Below are 12,052 nucleotides of genomic sequence, written 5' to 3' on the forward strand. Positions count from 1 at the left end.
GAAGGCATGAACTTGACCCCAGGAAGCAGAGTCGGGTCCCCCTGGAGAGTGTGGAGCCCAGCATTGCATGGACCTTTCAGCAGAGCGGACCTCTCAGTGGAGCAGAAAGTTACAATAGATCCCCCAAGTCAACTCTGCCCACCAGCCCAGTTGTATCTTTTCACATGGGTGAAATTTAGGATAAAAGAGGGAGAATATTAAAAATACTTGATTAAGCGGGAATGCAAGAGGTCCCTTCTATTCTACAAGGTGGTATATTGTGAGGAACAACAACCCCAAATTGCCAAATATTAAATGTTCTTGCTATCTTTTAGAAATGTATGTAGTTGTATTGCCTGTGACTACTAACCACAAGTAAATGTGTGCTGTTTGACATTCTATTAGCAATGTACATAGACATGAAGAAATGTATATACTTGCATATTCCAATAACCTGTATATATTTGTGCATAATGCCAGTCTTGTTCATAGTTCCTTTTGTTTCCTGGGTGAAGGGAGGGAAATCCCACCCACTAACACCTTCTTTCCCAGGTGGAGGCACCAGGCACCAAGAACATGAGGACCATTGGAGTCTGACGTAGTGGGGCCACTGCCAGGTCTGTCCCAGACCCAGGAATGTCCCGCCAGGAAAGCAGTCAAGGGGGATCACACACAGTTGCTCTAATAGCCCTGGATTCTTAACAGAGTGTGATACCTTTTATTGGGCCAACAAAAATATGCAAATATGTTGTATCAGGGGTGAATGTACAATTTTGGTCTCTAGAGACACTAAGGGGTAGATTTTAAAAATGTGCGTGATCGCGTACTTTTATTCGCACAACAGGCGCGAACAAAAGTACGCTGGATTTTATAAGATATGCGCGTAGCTGCGCATATCTTATAAAATCCGGGGTCAGCGCGCACAAGGGGGTGCACATTTGTGCAACCTGCGCGCGCCGAGCCCAGCGCGCTGCCTGTTCCCTCCGAGGCCGCTCCGATTTCGGAGCGGCCTCGGAGGGAACTTTCCTTCGCCCTCCCCCCACCTTCCCCTCCCTTCCCCTACTAAACCCCCCCCTTACCTTTGTTGGCAGATTTACGCCTGCTAAAAGCAGATGTAAATCTGCGCGCGCCAGCGGGCTGCTGGTGCGCCATCACCCGACCCGGGGCTGGTCCGGAGGCCTCGACCACTTTCCCGGGCCGGCGCCATGCCCCGGGCCTGCCCCCGAAATGCCGCGTCATTTCGGGAACGCCCCGTGTCGGGGGCGGGGAGGGGTGTATCGGGGCGTGTCGCCCCCTCCCCGCCCCTTTTACGTAGCCCCGGGACTTAAGTGCGTCCCAGGGCTCTGCGCGCGCCGGCGGCCTATGCAAAATAGGCGCGCCAGCGTGCAGGGCATTTAAAATCCGCCCCTAAATGTACAAGTGTCCTCTCTGGCAATTAGTCACCCTCTTCCTATTAAAGTCATAAATATAAGATTTTTAAAAATAAAATAAAATATTTAACTTAAAAAAAAAATTAAAGACCTGGCTAGTATTCCCACTGTAATGGGGGGATTTGGAAGATGAGAGGATTCTGTATAAGTGGTATGAGGTTATCATTAGAGAGTTGAAGGCAGATCAATGGGTAGTGGTGGGTTTGATGATGAAAACATATGCCCACTTATGGGTTTTTATGTTTTGATTTTATTTGTTGAGCTATGAATTATGTTGATGGTGTAAACTGCCTTGACAATCTTGCAATCAGAAGCTGGTATATAAAATAAATAAAGTCCCCTGCAGAGCATCTCTTTTTCTCTTCCCCTCAATCCCCCTGTCCAGCATCTCTGCTTCCCCATCCCCAAAGCCTTCTGATCAACAGCCTTCTCAAAGCCCCCTGCTTCGAAACCCTGTGTCTCCTCCTCCTACTCTCCCTGTTAAAGTCCACTGTTCAGCATCTCTGTTTTCTCTCTCCTCCTCAAAGCCCCCTGTTCAGTATCCATTTCTCCCCTTCCCCATGCAACATCCTGAGCATTTCACACTCTCTCTTTGGTCTTTCTCACAACCCATTTTCAGCAGTTCCTGGGGTCTGTCACCCACAGCTGCGCAGGCTAATATGTGTTTTCCTCTGGTTTTAGGCAGGTTCCATTGAGCAACACAACTGGCAATCAGCAGGACTCCATCCTCCTCTGAGGAGCCCTGATGCTCTATTTGTATGTTGTGCCATAGTGGGCCATTTCTCCTTTCCTTGTTCTCATTGCTGGAAGTTGCCAGAGGTGTATCCCTGCTATGTTGGACCATCAGCAGGCAGATCTTCTGCATCAGCCGTCAACTGCTGAAAGTAAATACAACTATTTGTTTTCCATTGAATTGCACAGTCAACTGGTTGATGCCAGTATTTTTGCCTTCAAAACATTGCACTGGAGGCAACTGCCTATGAGCAAGTCCAAGTCTGCAGTTATATATGAGCTTTCAAAACCACATAGATCCTAGTGCTGAGCCATAAAGCTTTACTTTAGTGCTTTAGCTGGACCGATGTTTTTGCATTCATTGCTAGCCCTCTGGGGAACAGCTGGAGTTTTATATATAAGCTAAATCCAAGCCGGACACAGCTGCAGGGCGAGCAGGAGCAGACTCTTAAGACAGGACTTAAATATTTTTCCTAGGAATTAACTAAACTCTAAAGGGCTATTATACAGTCACATAAATCCTTCAAAACATGATTTATGAATTATAAGCTATAAGGAAAAAGCTATGAACCAGAAGCCATGAACAACGATTATTTCATCTTTCCTCTCATGGCTTCTCTTTATCTCTCCGCTAATACAGAATGATGCAGTCAGAATCATTTTTCAATCCTGTTGTTTTGAATATATCTACTCCACTTTAGAAGTTTCTCCATTGATTTCCTATCTTTTCTACTGTTGACTTCAAAGTCCTTACAGTCTCCTTGTATAGCCTTGTGTCCACGATATGGAATTTTATAAATAATCCATAATACTCTAAAGCTAGAATCCTGCAATCAGTTTATGGTTTCTGTGTTTTATTCAACATTGAGGGATTTTTTCTTTAAAAATATATCCCAATATTTCCTTGATAGAGAAGGAGATAAACCTCCAAATTCTGAGAATAAGACAAAGGAGCACAGAGGAAAGGGCTCATGGATGTGGAGCAGGAATGACAGTGTGGCTCAACCTAGATATCTCTGAATCTTTGAATGAACCAAAGTAAAGACCCCTAGCACAAGAGATGAAAATGGTCCTGGGAGGCCAGAGAAATCAGTCTAGAACTTGATCCTCCAGAAGTCCTTAGTGGTTTTTCAAGATTGGTAATTTCTGCCAGATCCAGATCTTTGCTACCTAGAATTTACCCACAAAGACTCAGGGAAAAGTTTACAGTACCATTGCACGTGCATAGCATACATCCATATCGATCTTCCATTTTGGAGACGTATGCTTGCTGCATTCAAGTTCAAGCATGGATTTAGGAATAAATAATGTAGACAACTGCCTTCAGTGTCAAATTTTGATAGACTCTGGAGCCTTGCCACCACTTGCATGCCGCGATCCAGACCTGCCCCTGGCTGCCGCACTGCTTGTCATGGAGAGTGGTGGCAGCCCAATCCCACCACGGGAGCATCAGATTAAAAAAAAAAAAAAAACATTCTGCGCTGGGCTTGTGAACCGCCTTTCACTCCTTTACAGGCCCTGTTGTGAACTCCCACCCCCTTGCTCAAATTTCTATGGTAAGCCAATGTGGGAGGAGGGGATGGAGCCACAGCAGGGTCTGCGAGCAAGGAACAAGTGGCTCACAGGTTCCACGCTGCTTTTTGTTCTACTTTTAGCGCTGCTGCTGTGGGGTTGAGACCCCCCCCCCCCCAAACTACATGACAAGTCACACGGCAACTAGGAGGTGAGAGGGGAGGCCCTAGAGGGCAAAATGCTTATAATACTTGCCCTTTTTATAGCACTATTGGATGATGGTGAAAAGTATTCAGGCATGATATGTCCCTGCCCCAAAGAGCTTAAAAATGGGTATCTGAGGTAATTAGAGATATCGACTTGCCCAAAGTCATAAGGAGTGTTAGTGGGAGAAGCAGGGTTTGAATCCTGGCTTGCTTGGTTCTTAGCCCATTGATCTAACCACTAGGCTGCTCTTTTTCCTGCACAGGGGCAATACAGAGAGGGATCCCTCCCCTGTACTTCTGATCCACTTCGGGGGAATAGGAATCATCCCTCTCCTACCTGCACCTTTGGATTATTTCTGAGGGGACATCCTCCACCCCCCACCCCACCCCCCGTTGTCAATGGATACCCATAATTTAAAAATCAAACCCTTTTCAAACGGTGAAGCATTCTAGTAAATGCATTGGAGGTAATTGGATTCTTTATAGACTGTGTTAAACTTTTGTTGGGCTAACCCATAAGAATTATCTAAACATGTTGTACATGAGTGTTCAGAATCACATAGGTAGGTCCTCTTCTTCAGATTATCTGTCCTACGTTCCAGCTGAAGGTTTTAAACTGTCATCATTGTGTGTGGGAGAGTGGGAAGGGTCACATTGCAGAAAATTCCAAACTTAACTGGATCTGAATTCCTCCAGATTTTTAGATGCTGTATTTATTCCAGAAGTGTAGGTACATAAAGTTCCCTTTTGGCAGCATAAATAAACTGGTAATTGGTTCTTTTAAAAATCTCCCCAGCCTGTTTGAGGCCCCACAGCACAAGTCATACATGTCAATGTGCCCTAGACAAAAAACATGGGAACAGAGGGTAAAAATCAAGCTGTCAATTTAAAGAAATGATCCATAAAGTCTAGAAACATGAACTTTTTACAAATAATTCAAATTGAAAAAGCTTCTGCTTTCAGAATTTAAGAATAACAGAGAAGTAATTAGATAGCCATGCAAATATGGTAGTTATTTTCCAGGTATAAGAGGAATACATAGCATATAAAATAAAATAAATGTCTGCCAGTTTTTTCTTCCCTCCATTATTGTTTTTTGGAAAGGAATGCAGTCATCGGATAAAACCCACACACTTTGCAGCACTGAGACATCCAAATACCGAGGCAAACACTTTGCAGGACTGAGGCAAGGAAATACTATTTCATAGGAAAGTGGCTATTTGTCTTGAATCTCTAATACAATTTTTACACTACACATTTTTTACTACAAGTATTAGGTGCACCTTAATAGCAATGTGTAGTACTATAGTAACCTTAAAAAGGAAAAAGAACAGCTTTTAAACGAGAATATAGGGGAAAACCAACAGTTGCACAGCAGCACATGGTTTGGAGGGAGGTATCTTCTAAGGATTCTGGTAGACCAAGTAAGGGGTAGATTTTAAAAGAAGTGTGCACGCTTCCAGTTGGAGCAGTGGCAACTTGCGTGCACCGGCAGTCCCCCGATACAGCGGAAAATGGCAAATGACCGCTGTACTAGCTGCCTCCAGCCCTACTCCCTTGTCTGCCCCTTTCCTTCGGCCCAGCACTTCTGCATGTAATGGGAGTTACACGCATGGCCGGGCCCCTTTGAAAATGCGCGCGGCATGCGCACATGGCCCGGCCACGCGCATAACCCCCGTTTTTCACGCGCACGTTTTGAAAATCTACCTGTCAGTTAGAATATCCCAAAAGATGAAAAAAACCCAGATATATTTAAATACAGAGCATACAGATAAAAATGACTTCAAACTGCCTGTATCATCTGATAATAAGCAGGTTGGGGGTACTTATAAAAATAGAAATACAAATATGCAAATGCCAGAAGTATGAAAAATAAGACTGGAAAATTAGAATGCATTGCACTAAAGAAGACGTAATAGGCATCTCAGAAACCTGGTGAAAGGAGGATAACAAATGGGACACTGTGATAACAGGGTAGAAATTATAGTGACATAACAAGGTAGATAAAATTGGTGGAGGTGTGGCACTATATCTTAAGGATGGCATAGAGTTAAGCAGGATTCAAGTTTTGCAGGAAAAAACTACACTCTGGAATCTTTATGGTTAAAAATTCCAGGGATAAAAAGGAAGAGTATGATAATAGGGATATTTTACCACCTGCCTGGCCAGGATGAGGAAACAGACCGTAAAATGCTAACAGATATTAGACTGGCTAATAAAATGGTCTAAACAACAATAATAATGTTATGTTCTGGTATGGTTGTGAACCCTGGATCGCAGTGAGAGCTGACTCCACCCACAGGGAGGAGCCCGGTGGGGACTCACCACGATAGGCGTGGTCTCAGCAGAGAAGGACACCGTAATAATGAGACTTTATTATACTAGAAATAGGAGTAGAGCCCACTGTGGGAGTAAAGACACTGTACGAACACAAGGCCTGGACTGACAGGCAAAGCAGTTGAGGACAGAGGTCAATCCCACCTAGGGACACAAGGCCTGGATAAACAGGCACAACAATTGAAGTCAAACACTTTTAGGAACACAAGGCCCGGACTGACAGGCAAAGCAGTCAAGGACAGAGGTCAATCCCACCTAGGGACACAAGGCCTGGAAGAACAGGCAAAGCAGTCGAGGACAGAGGTCAATCCCACCTAGGGACACAAGGCCTGGATGAACAGGCACAGCAATCGAGGTCAAACACTTGTAGGAACACAAGGCCTGGATGAACAGGCACAGCAGTCGAGGACAGAGGTCAATCCCACCTAGGGACACAAGGCCTGGATGAACAGGCACAGCAATCGAGGTCAAATACTTGTAGGAACACAATGCCTGGATGAACAGGCACAGCAATCGAGGTCAAACACTTGTAGGAACACAAGGCCTGGACTGACAGGCACAGAAGTCGAAGTCAAACACTTATAGGAACACAAGGCCCGGACTGACAGGCACAGCAGTCGAGGACAGAGGTCAATCCCACCTAGGGACACAAGGCCTGGATGAACAGGCACAGCAGTCGAGGACAGAGGTCAATCCCACCTAGGGACACAAGGCCTGGATGAACAGGCAAAGCAGTCAAGGACAGAGGTCAATCCCACCTAGGGACACAAGGCCTGGATGAACAGGCAAAGCAGTCGAGGACAGAGGTCAATCCCACCTAGGGACACAAGGCCTGGATGAACAGGCACAGCAATCGAGGTCAAACACTTGTAGGAACACAAGGCCTGGATGAACAGGCACAGCAGTCGAGGACAGAGGTCAATCCCACCTAGGGACACAAGGTCCCTAGGTGGGATTGACTTCAGTCTGCTTTTGTCGGAGAACCTGCCCCGCCTTGACACTTCTGGGGAAATGTGTGCTGCTATGTTCCTGGACTTCTGTATTAACCTATGCAGGTATTCATTCTCCTTGTCATTGGACTCCAAGCCCAGAGCTGACCTCACTACCAGGTGCAGAGTGTGTGCAAACATCGGATGTTCTTAAACCGCCCATCGGTTATTGCCTTAACCATGTTTGCACCATTGTCTGTAACAAAGATCCCTGCCTGCGTTTTCCTGTCTCGCTGGTGTAGTTTCCAGACCTCCAGCATCTGCCTGATGCATGCTAGAATATTGACTGCGGTATGGGCCTGGTCCGTCAGGTGGGTGTGCAGTAAAGCCCACCTCCACCCTGATACTTCTTCAGTAATACAGCTGCTGGCTGCCCCTGCCTCAGCCATGTCCCACCAATGTGCTGTCAGAGAGAGGTAAGAGTGTGCAGCATTAATGGCGGTCCAGATATCGCAGGTGAAATGCACTCTTCCATCTGCCTTACCTAGCAGTGCTTGCAAGCAAGTGCGACACTGCTTGTACAGGCTGGGAATGACCTTTCTACTAAATGTGGTTCTGCACGGGATTTTGTAATTTGGAAGTACAACCTTCAAAAAACGCTTGAAACCCACATTCTGCACTAGCTGCAAGGGCTGGTCATCAAGGGCAATCATTTCCCCAATGCTCCTGGTTACAACTTTTGAGGCTGCCTGCCTCCTACCCCGGGATAGCGTTACAGCACTCCACCCGATGTCCTCCATGGTGGATTGTCGCTTCTGCCACATGTCAGTGGGTTGCTGGCCTGCCTGCCTGACTGCTAGAAGGGTATGAGGGCGTGGGCTGACTCTGCTGCTTTCCTACCACTGCACACTGGTTGGAAGGGGTCCCCCAACTGAAACTGTCACCTTCCCCAGATGGCAGTAATCTTGTTGGGTGTTGCCTCTTCATATGATGATTCATGCCAAAATTTGATAGATGTCCCATTTGCTTGCCTCTGCTAATATCCCTGGCACAGTAATTACACCGAGCATAACGCGGGACTTCCGTCACTTTAAAGTGTTTCCAGATTGGAGATGTCTTTTGTGATCCTCCCCTCTCTAACACCTTGGGGGTGGATGCTGGCACTGGAGTTAAGGAACTGGGTGCACCCTGAGAAGCAATGCCAGAGAGGGCATCAGTCAACCTCTGTGCCTGTACTGACTGCTCTTCCTCCTCCTCGATATCACTGTCATCTCTCCCCTGCTGCACATTTCTGGAGGCTAAGACAGGACTAACTGATTCTACCGAAGATTCATCAGCTATTACTTCTTCCGTTTCTGATGAGAAACCCACACAAGAAGATTCTTCATCTTAATCATAAGCTAACAGTGACTGTGCTACCTTGTGAACGCTAAGTGTTAGTCGAGACTTCTGTCCTCCTGCTGCTTTTGGGTGTCTACATTTTGTCGGGCATGACTCTGCCTCCCCTTCCCTCTCCTCCAAAACTACAGGGCCAGAAACAAGTGGTGGCGATGGCGATGTATCATGGTCAGATTTCATTTTTTTTGCTATGGAACTGCCATCCCCTACAAAGAGTTTAGATTGTGACAGTTGCCTTTTTAGCTGTACTGGTGTTGTTGCACTAGTGTCTTTTGGGGTGCCTCCTCTGCCAGTCCCAATAAGTCGATTGCATCTCTCTTTCCCTGACATTATGGATTTTATGTCACAGAGTGGTAATAATGCCCACTGTCCCACAATAATAATGTTCAGTCTGTTTAAAATGCCCACTGCCCACTGCCCACTGTTGCGGTGCCTGGCTGTGCACCAATGTGTGTGGCGTGTACACAGAAGCTGTTTGCTTGTAAGCACAAAAAAGGCAGGCTGCCTGGGCACTTGACTGCACAGACCCACTCAATAATAAGGTTCAGTCTGTTTAAAATGCCCACTGCCCACTGTAACTGTGCCTGGCTGTGCACTAATGTGTGCGGCATGTATACAGAAGCTGCTTGCTTGTAAGCACAAAAGAGGCAGACTGCCTGGGCACTTGACTGCACAGTCCCACCCAATAGTTAGGTTCAGTCTGTTTAAAATGCCCACTGCCCACTGTCACGGTGCCTGGCTGTGCACTAATGTGTGTGGCGTGCACACAGAAGCTGCTTGCTTGTAAGCACAAAAGAGGCAGACTACTGCCCGGGCACTTGACTGCACAGACCCAGCCTGTTCAACTTCCCAGTGAAGCCCAGCGCACTGAGAGACTAAGTAATTGAAATTAAAAAAAGCAGGAATTTTTGTCACTCCAGAAAAATGGATGAAATTGAAAATAATATTTCTCTCCAAGCCAGCCCAACACCCTAAATGGTGGTCAGTGCTAGCTGACCTAGCACAGCTTCTCTTCTCAGTCAGAGATGACCAAAATATTAAACAGCTAAAAGAAACAGGACTAATAGCTGTGGCTGACCCTGGCACTGCAGCAAAACAAAGAATATTTTTTTTTCCTTTACTAGTAGCCTATCTCTCTTAGTTCAGCCTCCTCCGTCTTCCACCCAGCCCACCTCCCCATAGCATCGCTGGAAATAACTGTGTGGCTCCTCGTGCTGCTGTTTATATACTGCTGGCTCATCAGTAAAATCCACAGAGAGCACTGAATGACAGCGCGATTGGCTGCATTCAGTGCAGCTCAGAAAATGTCAGCGCGGATACGCTGCGTTCCGGTATCCATGCCGTCCTGTCCGACCCTTTCCTGTGAGTCACTGCAACTCACAGGAAAGGGTCAGACAGGTTGGCATGATGCCGCCATTTTGTGCAAATCATAGGTAGCTCGCAGCTAATGGGGGCGAAGAAAAACGCGCGCCGCTGGGTGCACCGAACAAAACAGAAATATGTTAAATACATGGGGAGTCACGATGTGTTTTGCCTCCCCACATATTTAACAGATATGACAAAATAAGTTGCGGATCACAAATATGTGGAAAACGGATGCACACCCCTAATGTATTGACCTGGGCAAACTAAAGCCATCCCAGAATGGCCCAGCCCATGGGTCTCAAAGCTCTAAAGTGCTTCCTTGAATTTGTGAACTATTACTGACAATTCATTAAGCTAGCTGCATCTCTCACCCTCCTCATTTAAATGAAGACTGATATCAACAGTGGCATTCAGACATTCCCACTCCTCGAGGAAGTGTTCACCTGTGAACTGTACCTGCACCATCCTGATCCCTCCAAATCATTACTACTGCAGGTGGATGCTTCTACCCTCAGGGTAAGGGCTGTCCTCTTACAGCAAAACAACCACTGCACACTCATGTCCTGCTTCTATTACTCTAAAAAATTTACTCAACAGAGAGAAATTTCACTATTGGAGAACCCGAGCTGCTAACCATGAAACTTTCTTTAGATGAATAGTGACATTAGTTAGATGGGGCCAGACATGCAGTGACTATACACAGGGACCTTAAAAATCTGGAACATCTGGTGCAAGGCTCTCAGTTGCTACCTGAATCAAGCCCACGTGTCACTATTCTTTAACTGCTTTAAATATGAACTGAGATACTGACCAGCAGAAAAGAACTGATGTACAGATGCCCTCTTATGCTCCTTTGACCCGGAAGGTGCTCTAGATCCTGCACAACATATCACTGACTCTGCATAAATCGTGATTACTGTTGCAGTAATAGTGCCGCCTGAGAAAGCCATTGTTGCACTGGTGGTGGACCCTTGGCCCGAGGTGGGGTTGACGCTACCCATAGGGAAAGCCCCATGGGTCCCCACCGTCGGGAGGTGGAGTAGGCCAGGATTTGGAGGCCAACTGGAGCTTTGCCAATGCCAGCCCTTATTCCCCACAGTTTGAATCCTTGGTTTCCGGGGCCTGGTGGTCTTAGGTGGGCCTCCGTCAGACGACTCCCAGTGGAAGAAGTAGCAGGTAGCCAGGGACCAGCAGAGGTATTGGAGGGACCAAGGCAGGTACATATTAGGCAGGGGCGGCAAGGACAGGCCAGGAAGAAGGTTAGGTGATGCCTGGGCAGCAGAAGGCTGAAGCCTGACAAGGCCAAATCCAAGGAGATTCCAGAGATGAGGTCTGGAACAAGCTGGAGTCGGAGCAGGCAGCAAATCTAGAGAAGGTACAGTGAAGCAAGAGTCATGGCCGGTAATCAGTCCTGAGCATAGTCCAATGAAGCAAGGGTCAAAGTCAATAATCAGTCCTGACTTTCATGATGATCTTGGGCTGTAAAAGTGACTTTGCTATTCTGTGACTTCCCAGGAGAGTTTCTTCCCTAATCTCACTGCTCTTTCTTTCACTTAGGATTTAATTAATGATCTGCTTAAGAAGGTAAGCCTAAACTTTAGATCCTGCTAATTATTTTAAACTTGTGTAACTTTCTCAGAAAATACCTTTTTCTAACCTCTGTTTCTATTGTCTCCTGTTTGTTGACAATTTGTGCAGAAGTGGCCGGTAAAACCAACTTCCTGGTTTAACTAATTGTAAGAGTTTGTCATGAGAATGAACATCCACATCTGAAATAGTAAATGACTGCAGATATGAACCATTGACCCCATTCCCTCAAATATTCCCAGCTGAGATTCTTCCTCTCTGGTTTTCTGCCTCTTTCCATAGATGAGAATAAAACGTCCACTCACAAACCAATACCTGCTCCCCATCTCCCCTCCTTCCCCTCACCCTCATTGCCTTTACTGATCTCTCAGCCCTCTCCCCATCGCTGGCCTCTGAAATAATCTTCACCTGAATTTTACCACAACATTGGCAGAATGTGGCAATTCTGCTTCCATGAACCCCAATTCATCCTCCTCCCCCCAACATTATGCAGCTTTAGGGGAGTCCTGGGGTTCAGTGCCATCACCGTGTACATTAAACAGGAGGTTCTGGGAGGAGACCCGATCCTGCTCTAAGA

General features: G+C 46.5%; 1 long non-coding RNA gene across 2 annotated transcripts in view; it reads left to right on the plus strand.

Annotated features, from left to right (window-relative positions):
- The window catches only part of LOC115079145, a 76,935-nt gene that overhangs the window by 44,866 nt on the left and 20,017 nt on the right, over positions 1-12,052 (plus strand). Inside the window, exon 1 of one of the 2 annotated variants that reach the window (XR_003853203.1) lies at positions 11,441-11,472. The exons of the other annotated variant lie outside the window; for it this stretch is intronic. This is a non-coding gene — a long non-coding RNA (uncharacterized LOC115079145). Of the gene's footprint in view, positions 1-11,440; positions 11,473-12,052 lie in introns of those variants that run through there. 2 annotated transcript variants of the gene reach the window in all.

The sequence above is a fragment of the Rhinatrema bivittatum genome, chromosome 1, assembly GCF_901001135.1.
Source record: "Rhinatrema bivittatum chromosome 1, aRhiBiv1.1, whole genome shotgun sequence".
Classification (NCBI taxonomy): domain Eukaryota; kingdom Metazoa; phylum Chordata; class Amphibia; order Gymnophiona; family Rhinatrematidae; genus Rhinatrema; species Rhinatrema bivittatum.